The following is a 14,575-nucleotide window of genomic DNA, read 5'->3' on the forward strand; positions in this document are numbered from 1 at the left end:
GATACCGAGTGTTGTGAGCAGTTAATTTTCCACACACAACAGGCAGGCATGTATTCGGAGTGGCAGGTTCGTCAGCTGCAATAAGGGTATCAGGTATATCCCTCTCTCAGGCTGGATTTATTTTAGTTCACTAATCCCGTAATGTGGACTCCTCTGAGCGGACCCCAAAACGCAGTCAGGGACAGGCTCAACAGCGCCTCGTCTCAGGGTCTGTGGAGGAGTCACGCGGCTGCTAAGTGTCATCTGACTCCTTAAGCACTCGAAGAGCTCGGGCGGGGGAACAGAGGAGGGGGGTGGGGGGGTGGGCTCTGAGAGCAACAACAGGCCAAACATTCGCCGCCGCAGCCGGAGAAGTAGACTAATGGGGAAATTATTTATGAACTATTTGCAGCGCACCTGAAAATACCGCCGGCGAAATTAGGTTTGGCATCCTGAACTGCTTTGAAGTCAATGGAGTGGCAATAAAAATTAGGCCTTCATTAAAGAGCCGAGCCTTGCAGACGGAATCGGCCGGGCGCTTCGGCGGGTCAGACGCAGCTATGCGAGCGCTCCCCCCAAAAAAAACGGAGGGCACACATGGAAGCAATTTGGGCGATTTCACCGCTGTTTTCGCGATGCCCGCCCGCCCCCTCCCCCCCCCTTTCATTTCTACCCTCGCCCCCTCTCTGCAGCACCCCCTTTTATGTCGCATTTAGGAAATTAACACTAACCGACAAATTACTCTGTAAATAAAGGAGTAAAACTTTAGAATGTTGAAACTTAGGCCCGCCTGGGGCCTGCGCTTGCACAGCAACAAAGGGACCCTTGATAGCTGTTTAGATATGCCAGCCCAGAGCGGCGCTTTATTTTATCAAGTGCACATAATTTTTCAATTGGATTTAATGCAAGGCATTTATTTCCCCAGCGAGCGGCGCTTGTGCCCGATGTCCCCTGTTCTCTGGGAAATCGGCACGGGGGGGGGGGGGGAAGAGGCCTTTCAGGGATGTGAGGGTCATTTATAGAGTACTTTAAGTTTTGGCCAAGAGCAAATGGATCTCATTCACAAAAAAAAAAAAAAAAAAAAAAAAGGAAAAAAGAAAACCAGAGACTGTAATTAAGTACTGTAATCTTCAGAAACCAGACGCACCAAACTCTGAGGGATTGTAATCTGGAGAGATGTAAGCTAATTACTAAATCACTTACATTTGTAAATCGTATTATTTTAAAAGAAATTACTGTAGTGATTAAATTACCGATATTTATCTCCTAATAGCGCTGATTAACCAGCGATGATAATCTGTCATTTTGAAAGCTGATATTAACAGCATCAATCACACAGAACAATAAACAACTAATATGAAAGAAAACTTTTGTCTCTTTGAAGGCCAGATGTAAGGCTTTAGTGTGGAATGCCCAATATTCTGCGCCGTTTGAGTCGCAATGCTAATGATGGGAATTGAAAACTGTTTACTTTTTTTAATTAAGTTTTTTTGCCCCATTAACCCTTTTTCAGGCGCAAAGGCCATATGTAAAAAGGACAAATGTTTTTGTTCAAGAAAGCAACTGAAAACAGCTTTCCATTTTTAACATTATAGAAGAATATTTTGTTATATGTATGTACAGTACTTCAATATGTATACTAAGAATATAGCCGCAAGCAGTAATTATAGGGTTCCAAGCAGACATCACATAAAGACGGAGAAAATACTTATGGAACACAGACAAGATAGACAAATAAGCAAAGGTTTCACAAGGATAGGACAGGCAGTTGGTAAGTCAAGGCTAATGTCAGGCCAAGACCTTTCAACATGTTTATATAAATCAACAACGTCAAAGATCAGCTTTCATTTCCAGAAACTTTGTCAAAGGGATTGTAGTTAGTGTGACAACTGAATTTCCATGTGTGGGAACATAAAAAGCATCCTAATTGCACAAACAACTTCTAGTTAGCTTGGAGATGGCAGATTTGTGATTCCAACCAACACCATTGCTTTAAGGCCTGATCCTTGTCAGAACTAGAGTATTATTAAAATAGCAATAAAGACTCATTTTAGGACAATTTCACCGCACAAGCTTTCTCCTCGCAGGTGCATTAGTCGGTCTGCGGCCGGGGAGGAGAGTGGGACGTTAAAGTGCCGCGTTGCCCAGGGCAACCCTGCGTCCAGCAAGCAAAGACACGAGCGTTCGTGCCGAGAGGCGAGGCACCTGTTCGCGGGCAAAGCTTTTGTTTCGCGCTCGCTGTCGAAGCCCAATAACTCGGCGTCCTTCATCTTAAGCCCCCTGCCATGTGGCGCGAGTCTCTCTCTAACAGGAACTTTAAAAGCGCTGTTTGGTGAAAACGGGGGCCGTCTGCTCGCGCTGCGATATTGTCAACAGGGGGCAGAGTGGCTCTCGGAAGTCCACTGAGCTGCGACAGATTTCTGCAGCCAGTTTGGCCCCCCCGCTCGGTCGTCTCTCTCTCTCTCTCTCTCTGGTTTTGACTTATTAGACAGATGTTTGTGTTCCCCGAGTGACTTCCCTCGCAATTTCACAGCTTCGTGTTTCCGAAGCCTTGAATCTCTCTTGATGGCTTCATACAGGGTTTCGCTTCACAGAATAGAATGACCTGCTTAAATATGACGGGTTTTGGTTTTGTACGTTCCCAGAAAAAAAAATCTCAGTGTGCTGCTACTAGTACTGCTGCAATATAAAAGGATCATCCCAGAGCCTGGTAATAAAAGGGCTGCTAGCTGAGAGAGGACAGTGAAGAATTAAGATTTGGGGGTGGGGGGGGGGGGGATGCTTGGAGTACCCCGTTGAAAGGCGAATGTTAAACAGAGTATGACGTTAAGATAACAAGGGAAGAAAAATCTGCAGCTGTTGGAAAATGTTCTCTCATTTTGCGAGATCCCAAAGCAGGGAAGCAGTTATGCATTCATCCCACTGGCTTTGCCTATCAAATAAAGGAGAAAAATCTCATTTGCGACCGAGGACGTTCATAGGACTGTGAGAGCACCACAGGAGTGACAGAAAGGTTCTCACTCCTGCGAGAGAGTTAACAACAGTAAACAAGACACCCACCGGCATGGTATCGCATGGTGACATCACGCACGTTCTGGGAAGCGCCACATTTTGCATTGTGAAGAACTTTTAAAGAGGGCGCCGTTGGATACACGGTGAATTTACTAAAGCAAACAGCTGCCGAAATGACATCAGCGGAACATCTGATGTGTTCACTCAGCTGCACTTTTGCACCTGAAAGGTTCCAAAAGTACTCCGCCCCCTCCCCCCTGCCCCCAAGGGAGCTACTGAGCACAGCATTTCAGCATTTTAGTCGGCGCTGCCAGCTGGCCAAATTCAGGACAATGCGGTCAAATTCACTGCTGGCCTAATGCGGTCATTAATGACTCATATTGCCCTGCCTCATGTTAGCCTTTAGTGAAGCATGGAATTTGATCCGGTTTGACCAAAGCCAAGCTCACACACCCTGATCTCAGTTTGGTTTGCTCTGTGGGCAGACTCTGGCCCACTCTATGCAGGGCAAGATGTAGACCCCAGGCCACTGGGGGACAGCCCCCCCCCCCCCCACACACACTTTTGGGAATAATTAAATTCTCCCCCCTCCCAATATTATCATGTTGTGTTCTGTGGTACTGTTCATGCCCCCACCCGCCCACCCCAAAAAAAGGGTCATTTCCTGTTTGTTTTACTACCCAAACCTGAAATAAATCCTTGGCTTTGGGTAAAACTCTTGCCTGGGTTAGCATCTTTTGTAAGGTTATCCATATATGCCATCTACAGTTCTAGTTCATCCTGTTAGACTGAGAATGATCCAAAAAATGTCAATTATCCTTTTTTACACTTATTTACTCGCTTTGAAAACACTCGTGGACTCTGTTTTGTCAGCTACGTTGAATGAGAAAGTCTGCTAAATGGAGAAAACGTAAGGAAACAGACATAAGACTGGATGTGCTAAAGGGGTCAAAGTACAGATTACAGGAGCAACTGGTCCTGCTACAACATCTCTAAAACACCCAAGTGCTTAACAGTTTACAGCAGGTACAGGGTGATAAATTATATACCCAGTAATTTGAATACTAAGTGAACACACTCAGAAAATAAATCCTAAAATATGATGCTGACTTGAACTTCCTAGTCAGAGAGTGGAGGCTCCAAATTGCACCAGTCCAAACGCGAACATCAACCAATAAGATGCAGCACGACCAAAGAAAGCCCCTTCTGGAAAAGGACTCTGAGGCCCAAACATTTAGAAGCAAAAGGATTATCAAAGCATTTATTAGTCACCATATTGAATACAGTACATGGCCCCCGTGGCTTACCGAAGCAGCTGCTCGTCGAACGACCGTTTTGGGAGTGTTCTGATGAGGCTTCAGTGGACATTCACAATGCACAGCGTCAATCTTTAAACGCTAACCCTCGGTCTAAAAGTCTCTGTCCCTGGTCCCAGTAAGGATTCTTAAACATGCTCAGTCCCTTTGTGCAGACGCCGCTTTGTGTGTAATGTTTTAGTTTTAACAACATGAAACCCTCTCCCCCCCCCCAACCCACCACTTTTTTCTGTCCAAGTATCTTTACACTGCGACACTGAGGGACCAATTGAGTGTGAAATCTATTTACACTGCGCTGAAGAGCACGCTCAACAGAAAGCATACATTGCCTGGAGTGAGAAATTCACCAGGGTGCAAAAAAAATAAAAAAATATGAGGAAGAAAAAAGAAAGCCTAACTGCGAAGAAACTTAGCACACTTAACACGTCGTTATTACTCCACAAACAACTGTGGCTGCTGAAGAGAGAGGAAAAAAAAAAAGAAATAAAAAAAAAAGCACAAACTGAAATACACAAGCCATTTTGGCTTGATTGAGGGTCTGGGGTATTCTGACGAAATACGGTGACACACGGGATGCTTATAAGTTGCATTCTGGCTCCAGGCTGCTCGGGAAAAAAAAAAAAAAAAATCAATTCTAAAGACGTGGACCATGCTCCCGTGGAATGCAATCTGTGGTTCATTTTTCGTTCACAGAAGCAGTTCAGCCAATTACAAGCTGAGGTGAAAAGGAATTAAAATTTACATGAATTTACAGTATTTCGACAAATGTGGAAAACTGCAGCTTATATCAAATATGCAAATTTTATTGTACAACATGGAACACTTTACTCATTTAACTTTTTTTAACTTATATTTACTTAAAAAAAAAAAAAAAAAAATCATGCCTGCCATCATAGCAATCTCATAGAATACTTTAATATAGAAAGGTCTGTCAAGTTACACATGATTGGAGTACTAACACTTTAAGCCTTCATTTTTATTCCACAATCTTTAGGCTTATAGTATCTGAGATACTTGACAGTATTAAAAGCAGCAGGGACTATAGCCGTAGGCATTATCATACAGTGTTAGACTGGACACTTTCAATGGACCCTTGGACCTTTCACAGATTAGTAGTAATTGACATAAGCATTAGCATAATTAGTCTGTATGAGCTGTGGCTGTATCATACATAAGTGGGCTCTTTCCAATCAAGACAGAAAAGATCTGTTCAGTCATTAGTTTCCGTTTCAAAGCCACGAGAGAAGCCGGTTCCAGTATGTAAAGTATGTATAGTGTCGGCCATTTTCTCTCTCTGCCTCCCTCATCTGGGATTCTCAATTTAGCCAACGGTCTACCTTGCTACAACTTTGATCTTATGAAAGTTTGGAAATTTCAGGCAAGGGCAACAGACCCAGCATATCCTAGCTGGCTTATAACATTCTGGCCTGTTGAATGTGAGCTGTCATCCTGAAAGAAATCTGAAAGAATCCTGCAAATCCTGAAACGATGATAAAATATGTTGTGTAACCAATAGAATTTAAGCTCCAACAAGGCTTTGAAAAACTAAGAGAAATAATTTATTTATTTATATATTGCCACAGCTGATTGTGAAATTAATTATCTTTTTTTTGTAAATGATTGTCATCTCAATGCAAGTAGCAACACTGGGAAAAATGAGACCCGTTCCATCAAAATGGGTTCCTGTGTTCTGCCGGCAGGCCATTGCGTTTTACTGATGAGACACTGGTGCTTTGTGCTTTTTAGTGGGAAATGGTTTTCTACTATTTTAACAAGCCTCGTGTGTCTTTTTGTAACAGCCGCTCGATAGTGTTGTCTGACTGGTCCTATATGTTCTATATTGTCAGGTGACCCGCGCAAACCAAGTTCTTAATACAGTGCTACTATGCAAAAAAAAGCACTTGTTCTCCTGCCTGCTCCCCCAAGCCTTCAACTGAACACAAATACACCTGTTCTCTCACCTCTTCAGAGCTATTCCTGGAATTCCCTGTCTATTCACACAAAGAATGCTAAATAGTACACAGATTCCATATATCATTTCAATAAAAGGAACTATTCAAGTAGCCTATTATTTTTCAAAGGACACATTTACAGCAGTGGTTCCCATCCCTGTTCCTGGAGATCATCAGTCCTGTAGGTATTCATTCAGCCCTAATTTGCCACACCTGATTCTACTAATTAGCATTTCAACTATATCTCTATCTGTTGAATGAGGTGTGCTTTGTTAGGGTTGGAGTGAAAACCTACAGGGCAGTAGATCTCCAGGAATTGGGTTGGGAACCACGTTTACAATCAGTTTGTATATGAAAAAAACACTTTGGGCATCTGAATTATACAGCGTAACAAAAAACAGACATTCAGTATTCCACTGGTAATGATTATACTTATTATTTTGGATAGGGGTTCTGCTTTTATCCATATTTAAATTAGTAGGCAAAAGAGGGGTAGTTAATTTCTTTTTTGTGGGCCAAATCCAAGACATCAAAAGACAAGACAGAGTCCAGTAATAAAGAAACCTAAATCACAAAAATGTCACAAGACTAAGATGAAATGATAAATTGGAAAAAATTGGAACGAGGGGGAAAAAAACAATCAAATATTAAAATGGGTCTCACTCTTTTCACCCTGACATCAAGGGTACACCAAGTAATGACCAAACAGGAATTTCATCATTTCTTCTGCTTAGTGTAAAAGTAATAAAAGACAATAAAAGACATGTCAATTTTCTCTATGTGCTAGAAGACCAAAGTTGGTCATTATACGTTAGATTGGATTTTTTTTTCTTTTGAGTGTGTGTGTGTGTGTGCACATTAAGGGAAATGCTGTTATTATTGTAATGGTAGTGATAAGTCACGTTTCACTCGTTTGTTTTCTTCAGACTGCATTTCTACTGATGAACAAGAGAAAACCAAACAGCGCTCCAGTTGTAACAAATTGAAAGTAGAGGCCCAGAATCATAACATTTGAAGTCATTAAGGAGATAGAAAGTAATGAAACCATGAACTCCAAATGAGCTCCATTTCCTACCACACCACAAAATTATTTAATGAATTCTAATTTTTCCAACTACCACTTCTTTAGATTCTCCTCAGAAAATATGTCTGTTTCAAAATGTAAAGTCTTATTAAATGTTATCTGAATAAGAGAATAGAATAATTTATAAAGGAGAGAATGTTTCACTTGGTATTTTAATCTCTGGTCTTGTCACTGAATGTCATCTGACCTTTGTGAAGTTTTCCAAGGAATCAGTGACTACTGAGTGGGGCATCCAATAACCATTGACAGTAAAGGCACTCACTCAATTCAGACAGTCGAGACCACTGCTCTGGCACGCCGTGGTCCACTCCTGGTCCACCACATCCATGGCCCGATGAGACGGCTCCCGGCTCCCAAGCTGCATGTGATTGACACCTGGAGCAATGAGCAAGTCAAGTTCCCCATCAGTACAGTAGTACAGGAGTACATCTAAATCTCAACAGGTTCTGCTCGAGTGGAGGGCCAATATAATCGGTTTGTTTTAGTTCTAGGTTAAATAAACACAAAATTGTAGCAGAAACATCTGAAAAAGTAAACCTGGGTTAGAGCTTTTCTGAATGTTTCTCATTTCTTTTAACATGCAATACACCCTCTTCTACAGACTGAGGTTGACATCCATATTCACATTCTTCATCTTTCAGACCAAAAACATTAGCTGCACATGAATAGGAAGATCAAACACCTTCATTTCACAATTTAATAACACTGATCCCCTGAGATAACGATACCATCAATGCATCAATCAGTTTGGCCGTCTTAAGAAAGAGTGTCACTTAACCATCAATGGTCCACTGGAGAACTGGCAAAACAACATTCAACATCAGAAAACCAGCCATCTCTCCAAACTGTGGCTCCGGAGGTGGAGGGTCTGCAGTGGCAGACTACTGCACAACGCATGTTCAGCAATTATTTCGTTTGATGTATGTGCAAATTTAGCCACTTCTCAGATAGTACACTTAGACTGCTATTACTGAATCCTGGAGTTTTGAGCCCAAGATGGAGATGATCCCTAGACATGGACTGCCAGGGCTGTAAATGTGTGTAACACAACACACCTCTTTTTAAGCGACAGGCAAGCTAGAACACTTAAATTTCACTTTGTTATAAACCAGTATCAAACACCATTTTGAATGCATCAGACCACATACATGTGATTTCTATTGGATTTTACAACGGACCATTTCACATTCATTTAATTTTTTAAAAACGGTGTCAAATGCAGCACCTTCAGCATTCAGCAGAACACTCTCGTCTTAAAGAGATTTCCATAACCTAGGAGATCAATTCTGTGTTAACTTGCCCTCAATGACAAGCAATCCTTCAGAGAGAACACTGTTTCAGTATCTGGCAAACTCCTGCTAAGTGTTCTACTCTGATGCTCAGGCTAGTGCTACTACTGAGCTTCCTGCCAGTAATCAAACATCTTCAGCTCATTCAGAAGCTTGGGTGCTGCTCAATCGGTGTTAAATCTCCAAAAGTACACCAGGTTTCCAGTACAACGTGCGATTGATTCCCCAAGCCATCTCACCCACAGTGACACATTTTCGGTTACAAGTGCTAATATAAGCTCTAACGGTTACAACTTATGCTACTTTTGTGGTTGCTCCCATGCTTGTAAATGAGACTGGCCACTAGAGACACTTTTTTTTAGCCAGAACGTATTTCTTGTCGTCGTAGGTTAGGAGATACTTTTGTTTTATATTCATACATACAGTGCGCCTACTAAACTACGTTTGGGGAACAGCTCCAAGTAGATTGCGTACCTTTCACTTCCCAGTGAACATTTCTGTGACGAAAAGTCGTTGAAATGCCGTCTAGTCGTCGAGGTGAAAACCCGTCTACATTTTGAAAGTGAACGTTTTCTAGCAGACCAGGGCGTATATGCTATATCAGGGTAAACCTGGGGAAAAACCTATATCGGGGTTAACCTAGTCCGTTAATGTAAAAACGTCTCTTAACCTAGATTTCGAGACGTCTAGATCAATGGTTTTTACTAGGCTCTGTCCCGTGTTACTAGACAGCCGCGAGGGAGTGTTACTGACCAGGTGCTTCTTTTCAGTCTTTAATTCAAATTAAAACCGCCGTATAGCATACCTTCCTCGTGAGCCCTGATCGAGTGAGTTGGCCCGTAACTTGCCGCAAGTTAAACTACGGAGCAACAGGTCAGGCAATTATGAGAAAGTTGCAAAACGACTTTCGCCGCTCTCACCCTACATTTAATTCCAGTTTTCTGGACAGCGAGAGGCATTCCTCCCAGGGCGACACAGGGAGCAGGTGAAACGGAGCAGTCTCCCGCTGCAGACAGTGGGCGCGAGGACGGCAAAAATTGTGTGGGGGGGTGGGGGAGGCAGAATTAATTTGACAATAAATAAGTGACAGCCGTTTCTACCTATTTATGCTGTTTTCTCTCTCTCTAGATCCCTCGCTAATTGCACTGTGGACAGATTTAAGCACATTGGGGAATTGCTCAGATGCTTTGGCAAAGATTAACGGCCCCTCTCTCCTTTGTTGCTGATGTATTTGCATGATAATCAGTTGACGGCAGTATATGTTTTAATTTATTTATTCTTTCTCTTTTAGAAAATAAGGAAAGAGGTTGATGGAGAGGAGCACAGCCACATGCATTAATTACAGTGATTAAAGCGTTAATTGAACTTTGCCTTGATATGATTATTAAATTAATAACAAAATTGACAGATGAGTCTTTGAATATTCTTTTTTGTATGTATTCAAAGCAAAAATTGAAGCTAGCGTACATTTTTTGAGTTTCAGTCAGATTTATTGTTTCAGGTCACAAATGGGAACAGCAAGAATACAGAAACGTATTGTAATCTGCACGTGTTTGATTTAGTAAGGGAACAGGACACACAGCGGTGCACACTGACTGAAACAGATTTCGTGACACCGATATGACGGTGTAGCCTATTATGAATTATGAAGACATCAAGAAAACACTCTTACATTCATATAAATCGAGATAAAACCACTGGGATAAGTTATTATTATTATTATTATTATTATTATTATTATTAGGCTATTATCGATTCGCGGGTAGGACATTGCCGTTGTACCACTGAGCAAGGCACTTAACCTGCATTGCTTCAGTATATATCCTGCTGTATAAATGGATGCTGTGTAAAAATAAAAAAAAACTGTGTAAGTCGTTGTGGATAAGAGCTTCTGCTAAATGCCTGTAATGTAATAATAATAATTATTCTTATTATTATTATTCTTATTATTGTTATTATTATTATGAAAAAAAATAAGTACATAAAAAGAAAAAAGTTTAATCAGTGCTTCCAAAGTCAAAATCTTCCCGATGTATAAAGGATACCGTGTATTCTTAATTATCACACATTGTGTCCATTTGCGCAGCAAGATGCAGTCGGTCAGTGATAAAAGCATAGCCTACTTACCTATACATGATGACAGATAATGAACATAGATCGTCATTAATTGGCCCATTAACTAACTAGGATAACCAAAGTACACAATGTACTTGTCAGAATGGTGTTTAACTTTTCTCAAATTACATCATGGAGTATTTTCAAGAAATCACTGGGAAGGGCGGTTCTTTGGTGGTTCAACGTACATATGGCGCATATGTTAATTATGTAGGCTATGTTAATTATTGCCGGTAGATGTCATTGCGTGCTTAAATTGTTACATTTATTAAACGATTGGCTGAATAATATATTTTGTAAAGTATACTTCACGCCATCTGATGTATTTTGTAAAAATACATAGATTTTTTTCACCAGTATTTAAATAAATTTTATATTTACTTATGTTTAATTCTAAAAGTTACATCATACCAATAAACTAACCATATATCTGTGCGAGAGAAAAATATTTCTTTCCTCCATAGCAGTTTGCCTGTCAGGTTGGTACAGCTAGATCCAGTCCACACCGGAGATGTGAAGGTGCTTTTTCTCTCACTACTCAAAGGTCCCAGGGCAAAAGTGGAGGTGCCTGTACCCCCTCCCTCCCCAACACACATACATTCAGTACACACATTAAAATGAAAAAACCAACTTCTTATTGTTGACGTGCGGTGCGAGTGTGTTCATTCCACACACACACACCTCCCACCGTCCCACCAGCCCACCTCTTGGACGGAACAAAAGGGAACGGGGAACGGACCCGTTTCCGTGATGGAAGCCGACGGTTGGCGAGGGGGTTTGAGATGAGTGCGAGCATACGATTTGCCTAGAGAGCGCCCGAAGGGTCAGGCCCGCCTGGCTCGCTCGCGCGCGCGCTGGAACGAGGCTGTCAGCTAGCATCCTGCGGTAATTGCTTCCCATGGCAGGGCCCCGCTATAGCCGGGGCAAAATAACACCGTTGTCTTTCTTTCTCATCAACCTGGGAAGAAGCAGTTTTTATTTTATTTTTATTTTTTTCCTTCCTCACCAGGGTTTCTCGATCATCATCATCATCATCGTCGTCGTCGTTGTTTTTCACTGAAAGGAGTCATTGCAAAACTGAGCGGGAACTGAGGCCTGATTGACACCGCGGGCTGTTGACCAGTGATCGAACATGGGTGGGTGAAGGCTATTGGCGGATTATAGACAGTAGAGCCATGCCACTTACAAAATTAATGAAACTTTTAATAATAATTATTATTATTATTATTATTTGTATTATTATTATTATTTGTATTATTATTATTATTATTATTATAATATTTAATGCAATGATTGAGGGAAAATCAGACCAGCCTACAAATGCTGCAACAGGGAGTCTCTTCCAGCACTATTTCAAATTATATTGCTCCAACGAGAGGGACTGTTGGTTCTTCATTATTGCTCAAAGTACTCCTCCAGACACATATTTAGTTTGTCTTGCAGTCCACAGCCGGGATCTTGTACAGTATAAAAAGGGTACACAACGCATGGAAACGGGGCAATTATTCATGAGTTGAAAGTGAATTCCTTGTGGTGTCAAGCACTTCGTACGATTTACCAACATGTGTGCCGACATCATTCTCTGATACTGGCAGCCCACCTCTCACATGTCACTTCAACAGAACTCGGATGTGTGGCAGTTTTGGACAATGACAGTGACATCCTATTATCTTCCTGGGCAAGACGGGAGATTTTGAATGTCAGTAATGCATGTCTTTACACGTGTATCCATCATTGATTGGCAAATGGCTTGAATCACATTATCCATGCGTGGAAAGGCTTGTGAAGTTTTTGAAAAATGTGACACGGGAGTCTCCAGTGAGAAGCACAATTGAGAGACTTCGCAGAAAGTTCTAATAGCTGAAGGGCCAATGCACACAATGATACTTTAAAAATATTTTTCAGAAAAGCATAAGCAAAATTTCAACCGCATTTATTATTATGAAATGCTAAATAAACATGAGATTTCTCATGTGAACACATGTAAAATTCCTTGTGGCAGGAGGAATATTATTTGTTGGCATCTCTGTTTTTTGTTTTCACATTCTGTTATTTTATTAATTATAATATATAAATGCCATGCTCTATAATACATTTTAATTTATCCTTTTGAAATGTGTATTTTTTGGAATCTTTTCAAAAATTATAAGTAAGTGTTTTAGAACTCCATTGCTTTGAATTACCAGTAGTGATGTTCAGTTAAGAACATTCCAATCACATATTTGTGATCTGACACTACAAAGGGTTAATATTGTAATATATTTTTTCATTATTTGTTTTTGAAAAATTGCAGAAGCCTGCAGAACATAAATGACACTATAACTGCATCAGCCCAAGGTGAAAATTAAACTGAAAGGAAGGATGATTCTGTCTAGAGAATCCTCACAATGTACAGCATGAACAATGAAAATCATGGGAATAGGCATTACATAGTATGTCTCAATCAGTACTACAATGTTAATCCACCAAGACACAAGGCCACATTTAACCAAAAATCTAAATTTTAAGTTTCAAGTGCCACAATTTAGGAAAGCAAGCTAGGGAAGAGACAGGCAACTGGATATATAGCCTCATTTGTGTTCTGTTTCATGCGTTCATATTGAATTGTGCGATGTAGAAGTTCATGACATGCGCTTGCAATTGTTCTGGAAGTATTAAGCGCTTTAACAGCATAAAATTAATGTTTTTGTTAGGATTACTGGGCCCCTGCAAGAGGGCTTCATAAATACTGTTGCAAGAAGGGTGTAACCTACCTCGTTCTAACTCGAATAATGCGTAAGAAGACTATATTGCTCATCACACTGACAGCATTTGATCAAATGAGCGTTGTGCTTCTTTGTACTGCTGAGCAGTTAAGTCTGAGATTGCCTGTCTTGACTGCAACTTTTGCATCTGAAAACAGCCGCGAAGGTTAGATGTGAGGGGATGCAATTTCTCCTGTTCAGAATTGCCGGCAGAACTCTCTCATTGTTTGTGAAATGCAAAACGTGAAATGAAACCTCAGTTCCCAAAAAAACCTGTCAGGAACATTGCCGTAAAGATTCCTGGCCTTTAAGCAGCCGAAGCCAAACTCATCAGAGTCTCCCCAAGTGGGGAGGTAGAGGACACCAGACAAACAGACTTGCACACACACGCACACACGCACACACACACACTCACACAGTACTCTGTGAAGCTTCTCGACATGCTATGTTGTGGTTTTGTTTTGTGTGTGCGTAGGACGAACCCTGAGTATTCACCCCGAAGCATTCCTGTTTAGGGCCACCATGATCTTACGGCCAGCTCTGCCACCACCCACAGCCTATCAAACGCCAACCGTCCCGGCATCCAGCTCACCTAGGCTCCCAGAGCCGCCAAAACCCACAACTGACAACAGTCCGAACAGCCGGCGATATGTTTGAATTCATTCACCCGTTCTTTAGGGACTGAGTTTTTTTTTTTTTTTAAACCCTACTGTACTTTCAATGGTGATGAGATGCAATGTTTTCAGCCCACAGGAACTAATTAGGTCACACGCACGAGGAACGGCAATGTCCAGCAGGTAGGTCATTTAATTTCACAAGAGAGCTGACTTGTATTGCAAGTTGAAAGATTAGTGGTCGGGGAAACTCGTGTAGTCGTTGGGTTGCGCGCGTTAATGTAAAATGAAGGCATGATTGTGTCTCTCTGGTGTGTCCAACACCATCTCCCTGCCATCCCCGCTGCTGAATTCAGAGAGTTGCCGAACGAAAGGCGGGGGGGTTTGTGGGTAGCCCGCGCACCCTGGGGGTATCATTTCTACAGTAAATGCACGGCCTCGCTCGCCAAAGACTGCATAATAGGGGCTAA

The 14,575-nt window shown here is 41.6% G+C and overlaps 1 long non-coding RNA gene across 5 annotated transcripts in view; it reads right to left on the bottom strand.

The window, feature by feature from the left end:
* LOC135240983 (uncharacterized) overlaps window positions 1–9,691 on the bottom strand; it is a 138,092-nt gene extending 128,401 nt beyond the window's left edge. For 4 of the 5 annotated variants that reach the window (XR_010325844.1, XR_010325842.1, XR_010325845.1 and 1 more), the window contains exons 1-2: window positions 9,107–9,691; window positions 7,606–7,718 (exon numbers count right to left, since the gene is read on the bottom strand). This is a non-coding gene — a long non-coding RNA (uncharacterized LOC135240983). Of the gene's footprint in view, window positions 1–4,065; window positions 4,910–7,605; window positions 7,719–9,106 lie in introns of those variants that run through there. The other variant, XR_010325841.1, reaches the window with a different exon arrangement.
* Window positions 9,692–14,575: the final 4,884 nt, after the last annotated feature.

This window comes from Anguilla rostrata, chromosome 15 (assembly GCF_018555375.3).
Source record: "Anguilla rostrata isolate EN2019 chromosome 15, ASM1855537v3, whole genome shotgun sequence".
NCBI lineage: Eukaryota > Metazoa > Chordata > Actinopteri > Anguilliformes > Anguillidae > Anguilla > Anguilla rostrata.